The sequence below is a fragment of the Natator depressus genome, chromosome 19, assembly GCF_965152275.1.
Source record: "Natator depressus isolate rNatDep1 chromosome 19, rNatDep2.hap1, whole genome shotgun sequence".
Taxonomy (NCBI): domain Eukaryota; kingdom Metazoa; phylum Chordata; order Testudines; family Cheloniidae; genus Natator; species Natator depressus.
This window is the reverse complement of record NC_134252.1, coordinates 17,029,779-17,043,080: the sequence shown is the minus strand read 5'-3', so window position 1 is coordinate 17,043,080 and position 13,302 is coordinate 17,029,779. Positions and strand designations below refer to the sequence as shown.

The window sequence follows — 13,302 nt, the reverse complement described above, 5'->3', positions numbered from 1 at the left end:
TGAGAGCAGCGTGGGGCCTGCAGCACCACGGGGGGCAATCCCGCGGGCGAGATCCAAAGCCGCGAGGGGCCGGATCCGGCCCACGGGCCGTAGCTTACCCACCCCTGGCTTAGTTAAACCTAGCATGCTGGTTTTTGTGGATCCTGTTCCTAGAGGCCTCTCTTTCCCCATTTGTTGTATAGGGAGCTTAGGCACCTAACTCACCCTTAGTGGATCCCATTGTTGTTCTAGTGATATTCTAGGCATCTAAAACGTTTTGCAATGCCTAAGTCCCTGTGTGGAGTCAGCCCACAGTTGTTCTGTAAGTGTGAATCAGTTCCTTGTCAGAGAAGTGCAACCGTCCTTCTGGATTTGCTGGTTTTCTGACTTCTGTTTTTTTATATTCTAGCATTCTTGAACAGCAGTGTATGCTCAGACCACTGATGTGTGTCTGCAACCCTAACTTTGTCTTAACCATTTTTTTTTTGTTTGGGAATAATAACAATAATAATGTCAGGCACCTTGAGAATGATGTCTTTCTGAATTTCATTACAGTACTTGCACTGGATAATGGTGAATCCACTCTCCAGCTATGGAATGCATGATTACAAATTGCAGCACCACTGGAAGCAGTAAGGGTTTTTTTTACTGTTATATTTAGCATATGTAGCTACTAAATAAGAATAAAGCACTTTGTTGTTTATTTAGAAGGCAAAACATTTTCAGCCTTCACAAAGCAACATTTCTTGGAATGGTGGTTGCATAATCCCTTTTCAAAGAGCCAGAGGTTGTCTCCCTGATCTTTATGTCATCGTAGGGTGCAAATCAGTCCAAGGTAATTTTTATGCTTACTGCAGTTTCTGAGACTCCTTTTCTCATGTACTGTTAAAGGCGCTCCTTTGCCTTTTAGTGGTCTGATCAGTATAGTACATTCTCAATGGGCGTAAAAATCCCAAATCTGTGGAGGAGTTGAAAGAAGCTCGGTTTAAGTTTTTTATGCTCTTAAAAGGTCATCTTTGGTAAGTTTAAGAGATAAAACTGAGGTTAGAATGCACAAAGATTCTGTCTTTCATAACAGCATTTCATACTCTAGGGAAGCAGAAAGGAGGCTGGATTAGGCAAGACTTGATACTTATCTGTGAAATAGATACTATAATGAGAGTCTTGGAATATTTGTCTGGCCACCTGAATGTTGGCTACTTTGCAGTGACAAAAGCCATCTAGCATGTCAGCCTTATTGCCTGTCTTTGAAAAAAGCAACACAAGCTGTAAGGTTTTGACTTGTGTGCCAAAAATTAAACCTATCCAGCAAAAAGAGAGGTCACACAATGATGCCAGCCAAACTGCCGCACCATTGTGAACATGCTTTGTATTGTGTTTATTACCACTACCTCTCTACCTCACGACCACCACCGATAATCTGTGAACATTTATGATTCTTTGTTGCTTATTCTTCCAGATAGTCGGTTATGGTGAAAATATCCAAAGGGTGAAATTCTGGCCCTATCAAAATCAATGACAGTACTTCCCTTGACTTCAGTGGAGCCCGGATTTAATGCAAAGTGTCAAGGAATGAGTGGAATATGGTTCAGGTCTGGTTGTTGAACTGTTTTTGCCTGATACAAGGTTTCTTCCAACCAACACTTTACTGAATGGCATGATGTGACTTGGAAGGCTTACATGAAACTTCAGTGCAATACAAGGTGTATCAGCAAAACTTGAAGGGCGCTACAACACCATAAAGAAATTTGCAATGGTAAACTGCTAGCTCATGAGACTATGCTAGGAATAAGGTGCACTGGTGTCTTGAATATGACCTTGTTTGTTCTGCAGATGTCTTGAGCAATTGGGGAAATATTTGTCTCTGGTTTTCATTGGAATATATGGGTAAAAAGGCCCAGCTTTGGCAAAAAACAGAGCATATTTTGGGCTTTGAGTGAAATAATTTAAATTAAGATAGCAAGAAACTATGTATGGCTGAAACCTTAGTTTCCCCTCTAAGAAGAGGACTTTGATGAATTCTCTTTGTATTAAGTTTGCAGCTTTCCATTGTAAGCTTGACTTTACATCGAAATTTCTTAAGAAAGATCCTTGGTAAATGACATTTGTTATGTAAGGCCTTTGGCCTGACAACGATTTATTTTGCTCATGTGTGAGGTGTAAACAGAAGCTGTTTCAGAGCTATGTCACTAACAAACAAGAGGTGGTTAATATTTTTTGAATTTTGTTGACACTTTTAAAAATCTAGTCATATCTCACAAACAGTTTGGCCTAGAAACTCAAAGTTTGTTTTATTCCAGATTCTATAAAGAGACCTAAGGCATAGGTCTGGTTTGGCAAGGTGAGGCTGTTTAGTTTTTGTAGTTAATTGTTTGGGATTTGGTAACATTTGGTACAGCTTCGAGTTCCAGAATTTCAACTGTCCAGCAAATGTCATCAGTCCAGTATATTTGAAGTTCATTCATTATCCAAGTACGTAGTTCCACCTTTAAAATTTCAGTTGATACAGTTCATAAAAATACAAGTAATAAGATTTTAAGAGCTTTGTCAAGGGTCTGCACAAGCAACTCAGTCTTCAAGCGTGTCAGCATGTGACAAAAGCAACTAACTTGTGTGACAACTAACCGACATTTGGAAGACCTGTGTTTTGTTACATGTTGCACCATAATTGGCAGATTATAATGTTTTAAACTATTAACATTAAGAATGTTTTCCGCTGTGTGAATTAACTGATCCTGACCACCCTCTTCTCAGGAGTTCAGGGGGGCATGGCTACACTGCAGCCTGTGTGATTCCCTTTCTCTAGAGACAGGGGCAGAATTCCTGGATTCTGTGCCTCCTCCCCTGAACACTGCAGAATTCAGCTATTCTGGGGCTTTCTGTGTCGAGGGGATGCAGATCTGTGACGGCTGTAGCTCATGAAAGCTTATGCTTAAATAAATTTGTTAGTCTCTAAGGTGCCAGCAGTCCTCCTTTTCTTTTTACCGTTAGGGTAGTCATTCCTACCACGCGTTGTAAGGGGTGGGGTTGGCAAACACGTGCGAGACACACTACAGCCCTCAGGCTTCCGTAGCAGCTGTTGTTCCTGCAACACTGCTCTGTGGTTGGGGGATGATTCCTTTAGTCTCCCTATTCCCACCCTTTATGGAGACCCTCTGCCCCACAAATCCAGCATAAGGTATGGGATGCAGCCCACACTAGTTTTACATACTGGCAGGTAAATAAGCTTCAGAGCTGACTCTAGTTAAACAAGATTACTGTTGCTGTCTAGATGCTGACGGGTGTGTAAGAGCTACATTTTTTGTTGTTTTTTTTTCTTTGGAGGAAATTGCAGATAAAAAACAAAAAGCGTCTGCTTTTCAGATGTGCTTCAAGTGATGTCAGTTAGAGATCACATCTTGTGAACTTCCCTTCTCCCTCACCACATCCTGGTGGGGTTTTCTGTGTCCCATCTCAAGCTGAACATTTCTTGCAGAAGTTAAATATAGCCCAGCACCTACTCATGGTGAAATGCGGGGGCTGAAGCAGCGGCCTGGGGGTGTAAGGACTTTCTAATTTTAGCAGGTCCAACTTCCTTTTTTCTCCCCTCACACGTCATTATGTAAAACTCATTCTTCTCCTTTGCCTTTCCTTAAATAGGACCTTTTGTGTGTGTGGGGGGGGGGGGGAAGATCAGAAATAAAACAAATCTCTAAATTGTATTTCTGAACCAATCTCCTTTTTGTCTGGAGTGAAATATACCAGGGTAAGTAGGATCACCAAAAGAAATTTGAGGGGAGGGATAGCTCAGTGGTTTGAGCATTGACCTGCTAAACCCAGGGTTGTGAGTTCAATCCTTGAGGGGGCCATTTAGGGATCTGGGGCAAAAATTGGGGATTGGTCCTGCTTTGAGCAGGGGGTTGGACTAGATGACCTCCTGAGGTCCCTTCCAACCCTAACCTTCTATGATTCTAAGGAGCTTTAAAAAAAAATTGTTTTGTTTCCCTTTATGTAACCCAGTAACAGGTGAAGGTGAACACCAGTGTTATTTCCTCAAAAATCCCAAGTGCGTTCTTTCAAGATAAGTGATATTTAAGCAGATTGGCTTCTGTAGACTGCAAGTTCTGTAGACTGCAAGATAAAGAGGATAAACAGTATTGACTGTAGACTAGGGTTCATCCCTGTAGATTACAGTTAATCAGTAATCTTTCACCTGTAATGATCAGAGTTCAGTTTATATTCAAATCATAACTAGAAATGTGTTTGGTGATCCTAGTTTGGTGTCTGGTGTGGGCTGGAATTGGGTGGTTGTTGCAGAGGTGCACTGCCACTAAGGGGTCACAAAGGACAGAAGGAAAAACCATTTCAGTTTGGAGAGAGTATTACATGTGATCATGGTCTGAAATGAAGGGGAGTGAATTTTAGGATCGATATTAGGACAGGCTTTATCCACTCAGTGGGTTACTGGAGCTTGGTTACTCTGCTGAGGAGCACAGTGAAAACAGGTAGTACAGACCTGTTTAAGGTCAGGTAGGCTGCTTACTTGATATCCTGAGTGAAAGCAGCTTCCCCTGCTATGAGTGCTAAGAAGGTGGTTTTAGTGGAACTGCTGCTCTCTTCATCCTAAATATCCTGGGTATCCAAGTTAGTCAAAGGCCAGTAATGTCTGAGTTTGTAGTAATCTATTGGGAATGACATTGACCTTTTAACCATTAAAGCTTGACATGATACAGTGTCATACTCCAGTGCCATTAAGAGAAGCTAATGTGGACACCACAGCAGAGACTGGAGTTCAGGAAAATTTTCTAAAGGTGTGAGGTGGAGAGGGAAGAAATAAAGGGCATTTAAAAACAAATGAAAAAATTGCCAATAACTGGGTCAGGAAACTGCTTTGTGCCAAGTTATTTGATAATTGCTGTCATATTGTGTATGAGATTATGCGATGATATACTGAGGCTCTTGCAAGTTAATCCATCCCATAACGTTGCCTTGCAAGCAGCCTGAATGAGTTCTGGCTGAGCAAATAAAGAGGGAGCTTTGGATCCCTGCAGTGTTCTCTGAGATAATATGCCTGGGTATACAAGTCCATTGATTTATTCTTTCATTTTTACGGACGAGTGTTTGTGGCAGACAGATGCTGACGTGCAGATATGGCCAATGGGTGGTGATATGTTGCCTGCAGAACCTGTAGCTGCTTTTTTAGTGTTTAAACTGCTTTTTATTGCAGAACAGCCTTTTACTGGAATTATCTGCCCGGTGCTGTCAAAGGAGAGCAGAGGCAGTGGAAGTCCGAAGTGTCTTGCCCCTGGCTGAGAGGGCAGGTGATTAGCAAGAACAGAGGTGTTCTCTGCATCCAGGATAGCCACTGGGAACAAGCGTGAAATTCTAACAGCATTTTGGGAGCAACTTTCTTTTATTGGCAAAAGGGCAAATGAGCAAAATTTACAGATGAAATGCTGTCTCATTAACCTAACACGCAGCTCCTTGGGGAGACCTCAGGGGTGGGGTGGGGGGCAGCTGGGAGATGAGCGTTGATAAAGCTACTGATATTACTTTGGGGGTGGGTCTTTAAGTTCTCTCTTATGGCTCAAGCTTTTTCTCAGTAGGATTCTCCTTCCACCCATTCTTTTCCTCCTACTGGGGCTTGCAGTGAAGTCAGAACCCTGTGACTTTATTACATCAGTCTGTTGCCATGGAGGGTGAATGTGATTCACAAATGGCACAATGGGCAAGACAATCTCCTCTTGGTGAGGTCAGCTGAAGTCCTGCCAGTGGAATCCATTCAGAGCAGGCAGCAGAGTTCTGCTCTGTGTCTCCAGAGCGGGACTAAGTATGGGAAGGAAGGTAATATCCCTTTTAGCAGAAAACAAAATTCCTTTCTGTGGCTGAAACCTGTCCTATTTGTAGCCCAAATCCCTCATCATGGGACACTTTGGACAGTATTCAGATTTAAAGATCAACTAGGAGAAACTTGTGGGATCCCTTCTCAGTGAAGTGATAACCACGAAAATGCTGAACAAAATGAGCATGTACGCAGCTTACCTAATTTTGCTGGTTTTTTTACAAGAATGGGTTGGTTCAGGGATATGGGATCGTTGCTTGCAGTTCTAACTATTGACTGTAACTTGGAGTAATGGTGAGGTTGATGGGATATGTTGTGAAGCAGCTTGGGGCAACACCATGTTTTGTATTATGGAGATTTATCCATATCTTGTATTGATAGACGGATACCTAGATTTGGATGGGCTATTTTAACAAATCCAGATCAATAAATACCATCTCATACACATGAAAGCTTTTCCTTTTAGGAAAGACTCCCCTTTAAAAGCCAAAAACTGAAGGGTTAGCTGAATTATTCAGTATCATTATTCTTCAGGTTTTGCTCCTCAAAGAAAGGGACCCTCCTCTGTGGAAAGGACTAGTAGAGTGGTTTTTTTTCTTCCTTTTTTCTCTTCAAACTGGTATAATAAGTCAGAGCTAGAATGGCTTCTCTCTCCTGTTTTTCCTAGTGCACAATGATATATGCCTGGGAACAGATGTCTCATGTGTCTTTCTACAATGGAAATGACTTCATTTTCAGAAAATTTTTGTGGGTTGTGTGATCATAACACCACAATGCTACTACACTCACAGTGGGGTGTGTAAATTTTGCTTTCTCTTGGATGCATCCCTCTTGCAGAAGTAATCCCTTGTCTCTGGCAATCAGGCTTTGCAGTCCCTAGCCATTAATGCATTTCTCATGAATGTTTACTGTTGGAAAATCCTTACTCGCAACACCACAGAGTTATGCTGTGAAGGGGGAACAACATAAAACTTGCAGTAGTAATGTGTTTTGCAATATACAATATGACTGATGTAAGATGTAGTAAAATCACCTGGGTCTTACTCTGTTGTACTCTGAATCAGCTTTTTCTGAGAAACTGCTTTCCGACCCCAGAAATAGGAGCCTATGGTGTTGGTTTTTTTTAATTAAAGAAGTACAGATCTACCCTACACACACACTGTATAATGATATGAATATGCTGCAAGTAAAATAGTGTTGACCTTGGAGCTAGGTTTACTACAGAAACATGGATACTTTTGAATGGTAATGCTGGCGAAATCCCTGGCCTTGAAGTAGATCAAGTATATCTTTCATATCAAATACCATGTGGAAATTCACACACAGTATTTTCCACAGTGATCAATAGCAGGATAAAAGTCTCCTCTTAAAGATCTGCCCTTTTTCCTCATCTGGACATCCCATCCCTGTTTGTGTAAGCAATAGAGATCAGAGCGCCGGGTAGAGATTTAAGTGGTGGACAAGAGAAGAGAATGTTGCCCTCAGCTTGACTCTCTGATGCATTTTTCCTAATAAGTGATTCACCTGAACCATCTTAAATATCACAGGTTAAAATAAGTTCCTATTCTACCACTAATTAAAAGCACAGGAAAACCCATCTGAAATTTACAAACAGTTTTTTTAGTTTCTGTCTTCACCACAGAGAACAACGTAGAGATACCTACTCCCCCAGAGCTTTTCTTTGTAGATAGTAAAGATATGGGGCTGTCAAACACTGCAGTACCAGAAGAGGAGGTGTTGGAACAAAATGATAATTTAAACTGAAATTAGTCAGCAGGAGAGGATGGTATTCATCCAAGAATTCTGAAGGCACTTAGATAAGTGGATGAATTAACAAAAATATGCAATCTCTATTGAAATCAGCTTCTGTAGAAGAGGACTGGAAGGTAGCAAATCTTGTAACCATACTTAAAAGAGAGGTCAGGTGGATGATACTGACTTGCAGACCAGTGAGTCACTAGCATGTAAATTAGTTGAAAAAGTAATTAAGGATAGAGTTACAAACCATGCTGATGAGCAAGGCTTGATAGAGACAAATCAACATGGCTTCTGTAATGTAAAATTGGTTTTTCTCCAACCATTTTGAATTCTTTGAGGGAGTCAACCCACTAGTAGCAATGATAAAAGGAATGAAAAAAACTTCCCTGTGCAAAAAGATAGAAGATTAGAAGTGTTTCATTTAAAGAGGTGATATGGTAAGATATATCAAATTACAAATGGTAAAGAGAAGGCTAGCTAGGGTCTCCTACTTACAAAAAAAGGGACATTCAGTGAAATTAAAAGATAACACATTTAAAACAGATAACAGGAAATACTGTTTTAAACAACACATAGTTAACCTCACTGCTGCAAGATATTACTGGGGCAAATATATTAGAATGATAAAAAAATAGCTCTTTATATGAATAAGAAGAAGATGCAGGGTTACACTAACTAAGATAAAAATGTTCATGGAATATCAGCTCTCATGCTCAGGAGATAAGCCAGACGCAAACTGCCTGGAGATAACTCCCTTCAGGGGCATATTATTGCATAATTGTCCATTGTATCCTTCAAAGGAACTTATATGGGCCATGGTCAGAGGTGGGTCACATGGAAGAGCTAGTGTGTTCCCTTGTCCATGTAGCTCACTCCTGCTATTATCATTTTACTCTTCCCTTTATATCTTAATGTCTCGGGATGCACCTTACTGTTTTGTACTGAATCTTCCTTCTGTTAAATGATCCCCATAATGACTTAGCCACTCCCAGTCTCTATTCAAGCCTAAGTTAATTGTATCCAGTTTGCAAATTAATTCCAATTCAGCAGTCTCTCCCTGGAGTCTGTTTTTGAAGTTTTTTGTTGAAGAATTGCAACTTCTAGGAATTGTTTTGCTAGCACAAGGAGTAATGGGAGGAAATTGAGCAAAAATACATTTCAAGCAAAATGTCGGGAAAAGCTTTCTAATAGTGAGTCCTATAGATTCACAGATTCCAAGTCCAGAGTAGATTCCAAGGCTATTGAATACTCTCTGCAGGGGAATGGTGGGAGCCTCATCGCTTGAGTTGTTTAATTCTAGACTGGAGAAAGTGCAGTTCTATTCTGAGAACTGACTGTGTGAGAATGGTCCCCTCTCACTCTGCAGCTCTGCTTCTTGTGCATATCCAGAGTCATGTGTACTTGCTTTAGTGCCCAAATACATTGTTACTACTTTTTACTCTTCTATGAGCTTCTGAGCCAACACAGCTATGACAGAATGAGTTGGTTTCTATCCTGGCTCATTCATCCAACAGCATTGTTAAATGGTTCCAGTTACAGGCTGAAATTCTACCCTCAGTGGAACCCTGTTGAAGTTATTCAGGTTGTGCAGGTGTAACAGTGCAGAATATGAAGGCAATTGGGTTGCTAAGGTGACACTGATGGTGAAATCTCTACTGCTGGTGATGCATGGGCTAGAAAGAACCCAGCTTGATTCTCAGATCCCAAGCTACATTTGAATTTGGGCTTGCCATTTTTGAAATCCCTTTTCAGAGTAGACCTGCACTTTAAAGAATAATTGTGCGCTGGCCTTCAGGGGAGGGACTAGGTGAGATGTCTAGACTTTTTTTTACTTTGTATGGGGATTGTACGTCCCTTCTCATGGAAGGCCGTTTTCAGCAGTGAATCGCTGTCTTGAGGGTGCACTCAGTCTCCATTTCCAGACCGTGGAAGCTCAGTCACTGAGAGTTTGCCAGGTGTGCTCCGTTTTCCACTGCGCCCTCACATCTACTATAGCTGCTGCAGCAGGATCTTTCCACCAGCCGGAAAAGCCAGGATGCTATTTTCTTTACATTCCCACTGGCATTGATATACAGTGTGGGTCTTATGCCTGGCTCCACAACCCAGTTTTTCCATAGCCTGGTGGTCCCTGTGCTCCCTTCCCCGCCCTTCCTCTGAACAGCAAAGTCACAGAGGTTCCCCTCTTCTCCTCACCCCCCAGCACAGCCTCCCTCCCGCAAAGGAAAGTCTCCACTAGCCCCATGCCTACTAATTTTGAGGCCGATCTGACTTTTTTCCAAAAAATCCACAAAGATTTTACAGAGGCTGCAAAATTCTGCTCCATACTGACACTTAGCTTTGACTTTACATAGCAGCAACAAAAAAAGTCTCTCCATAAGATCTTACTGCTAATGAGCAAAACTCTGGACCCAACAATTCCTGCCTTGTTCAGGCTACTCCAAGGCACAGACTGCCTGCTGCTATCATGGCTATTTTTGTTACTCACCTGTTTGGGGACAAACCAATATGTTGAAAGTGCATGTGAGCAAGAATCTCAGTGATCAGACGTCTTTACATCTTTAGATGTCATTGATATCTGAGTCCTTGTGTAATGATTCCTATCAGGAGTCATCACTGGAGATTGAACCCAGGACGACCAGTGCTAAAAGTGCTACTATATTAGCTGGAAACATAACTTCTTTACTACTACCTATCAAAAACAATCTTCTTTGGATCAGACACTAGAGAGGGAATTTGTAACACACACTGAAAAGTGAGTTACAATTGCACATATTTAAATTTGAGAGAAGAGATTGTCTAATGGTTAAGGCGCTGGCCCAGGACTCTTGGATTCTATCCATGGTCTTGCTGTGTGACCTTAGATGAATCACTTGCCCCCTCTGTGCTTCTGTTTTCCCATCTGTAAAAGGGGACAATGCAATTCACAGGGGAGTTGTGAGGCTTATCTCACTAAGGTTCATAAAGCACTTTGACATTGCTAAATGGAAGGTGCTAGAGACATGCCAAGTATTGTTGTCATGGTGCATTGTGACCAGACCTGCCGATGGAGGGGGGCAAAGTGGGCAATTGCCCAGGGGCCCAGGTGATTTAAAAGGGCCCGGGGGCCCCCAGCAGCGCAGCGGAGCTAAGGCAGGCTTCCTGCCTGCCCTCACTCCGGCCGCTTCCAGAAGTGGCCGGAATGGCTCTGTGGCCCTGGGAGAGCAGTGAGCCTCTACATGCTGCCCCTGCCCTGAGCACTGACTCTGCAGCTCCGATTGGCTGGGGACTGTGGCCAATGGGAGCTGTGGGGCAGTGCCTGCGGGTAGCGGCATGCAGAGACCCCCCTGGACCTCCCACCTAGGAGCCGCTGCCAGAGGGGTTTCCCAGACACTTTTGGGAGCTGCCCGAGGTAAGCACTGCCCCCCAGCCCCTCTCCTGCACCCCAACCCCCTTCCACAACCTAAAGCCTGCACCCAAACTCCCTCCCAGAGCCCGCACCCCCTCTCGCACCCCTACCCTCTGCCCCAGCCTGGTGAAAGTGAGTGAGGGTGGGGGATAGTGAGTGACGGGGGGGGGGATGGAGTGAGCAGGGGCAGGGGCAGGGCCCCGGAGAAGGGGCGGGACAGGGTGTGGCCTCAGGGAAACAGGAGGGGGTGGGGCAAGGGTCTTTGGGTTTGCGCAGTTAGTTGGTAACCCTACCGGGCGGGCATATGGAAACCCTGGCCGTGCCGGAAGAACGCACCCAGCAGCGCAGCCGACAGCTCGCTGGGCACCAGCCGGTGCAGGTACAGGACCGCCCAAATGTCAGACAGACCACGTTCGTGCATGCGCAGCTTGTGCGTGTGTGGGGGTCCATTGACTGTTCTGCCCTGGGGCCTAGAGTTGCTTTTGGTGGGTCTGATTGGGACCCAGTAATGTGGATCCGGAGAGCAGCTCCTGGGGGAGAGAATGTCATGTGTTGATTACCCTGTGGGACAAACAGCCTACACACACATTCAGGCTTTTCATCTCGGGAGCGCCCGTGCATGTTTCTGCTACTGCTGAATTCACACAGTGCCTACTCCAGAAGGTGTCCAACGATTTAAGCGTGTGACTGACAAAGCTGTAGGCCTGCGATGTTCCTTTCCTCTGCGTTCTTAATGACATAAGCATGACAGCACTGGGTCTAGGATTGCACTAATTCTGAACTTAGTATACACCAAGGAATAGTAGTAATGTGATTACATTAAATACCTAGGCATTACTTTGCTTTTGCTACGTGTCCTTTAATTATGAGAGTATCTCAAATGTGCCAGCAGGGAATTCCCAGGTCTCTGTAAAGCAAGGTGATCAACAAAACTGAGGCTTTGAAAACCATTTGAGGAAATTCTATGTCAGACCCTTACTCTGGCCTTAAACCAGCACAGGCGAAGGAAATGAACTTAAAGGCTCTGCGACATGTCCCTAAAGTCCTAGGTGTAATTTCTCTCTTCCAAAGAGGAGCATGACTCCATGAGGGATGGCTCATAAACTGCCCAACCAGTACTAGAAAAGGAAATGACAGGAGGTTAACCAAGCCAGAATGCAGTCAGCAGAGCCTTAGAGGGAAGATTACAATATGAAACCAGCAGAATGAGTTAATGCTATCTAAAGGGGCAAAGAGGAATAAATTGTTTGTCAAAAGCTACCCCGGTGGCAAGATAGGGGAAGATCCTATATTCTGGGGGCTCTTTGCAGGGTTGGAGAGGGGATGATGTGCATCCCCCTGCCCTGCCCACTCCTCTCCCTAATCAACCCCCACCTTCTCCCACTGAGCAGAGCCTGGACTGACAATACTCACTCAGGACTTGCAGTTGCCCTCCACAAAGTCTGGAGCAGGGGGAGATGGAGTTCTGTCTCTCTGACCTGAAGGGAGAAGAACAGCACACAGAGGGGATCTTCAGCAACAGATCTGGGATCATGATTTTTTTGCCCGTGGTGGAAGGGTTTTTTTTGGCCCCTTAAAATCTAGACTTGCAGGTTGCTCCATGTGACACCCCTCAGGTACAACCCTAATGATGTCTCACCCACTGTAGAGCTATTTCTTTGTGGGGGAGAGGGGCATATACATCTCTTTTAAAAATATGCCCAGTTTGGAAAATGTGCTTTAAAATCTTCCTTATTTCATACAAGTCACAAGATAAGGGTATGAAACAGTGACACCTAAACAAATACTTTGCCTCAGTTTTTAATAAGGGTAATGAGGAGCTTAGGGGTAGTGGCAGGGTGGCTAAAGGAAAGGAGGGTATAGAATGACCACATCTGAGGTGGAAGTCAAACTCCAACCGCTCAATGGGATCAAATCGTTGGGCTGGGATAATCTCTATCCAAGAATATTAAAAGAACTGGCACATGAAATTGGAAGCCCAAGAGCAAGGACTTTTAATGAATCTATAAACTTGCGGGTCGTACCCTATGACTGGAGAATTGCTAATATAGTGCCTATTTTTAAGAAAGGTAAAAAAAGTGATCTGGGAAACTACAGGCCCATTAGTTTGAATTCAATTGTATGCAAGGCCGTGGAACAAATTTTGAAAGAGAAGGTAGTTAAGGACAGAGGTAAATAGTAATTGGTATAAAATACAATATGGTATTACAAAAGGTAGATTGTGGCAAGCAAACCTGATCTCTTTCTTTGAGAAGATAACTGATATTTTTAGATAAAGGAAATGCAGTAGAGCTAATCTACCTGGATGTCAGTAAGGCATTTGATGCAGTTCCACATGGGAAATATTAGTTAAATTGGT

The 13,302-nt window shown here is 43.3% G+C and overlaps 1 protein-coding gene across 6 annotated transcripts in view; it reads left to right on the top strand.

The window, feature by feature from the left end:
- The window catches only part of HIVEP3 (HIVEP zinc finger 3), a 399,183-nt gene that overhangs the window by 135,155 nt on the left and 250,726 nt on the right, over window positions 1-13,302 (top strand). Inside the window, exon 3 of one of the 6 annotated variants that reach the window (XM_074934668.1) lies at window positions 535-611. The exons of the other annotated variants lie outside the window; for them this stretch is intronic. The gene's annotated coding sequence lies outside the window, so the exon portion shown is untranslated. The remainder of the gene's footprint in view (window positions 1-534; window positions 612-13,302) is intronic. 6 annotated transcript variants of the gene reach the window in all.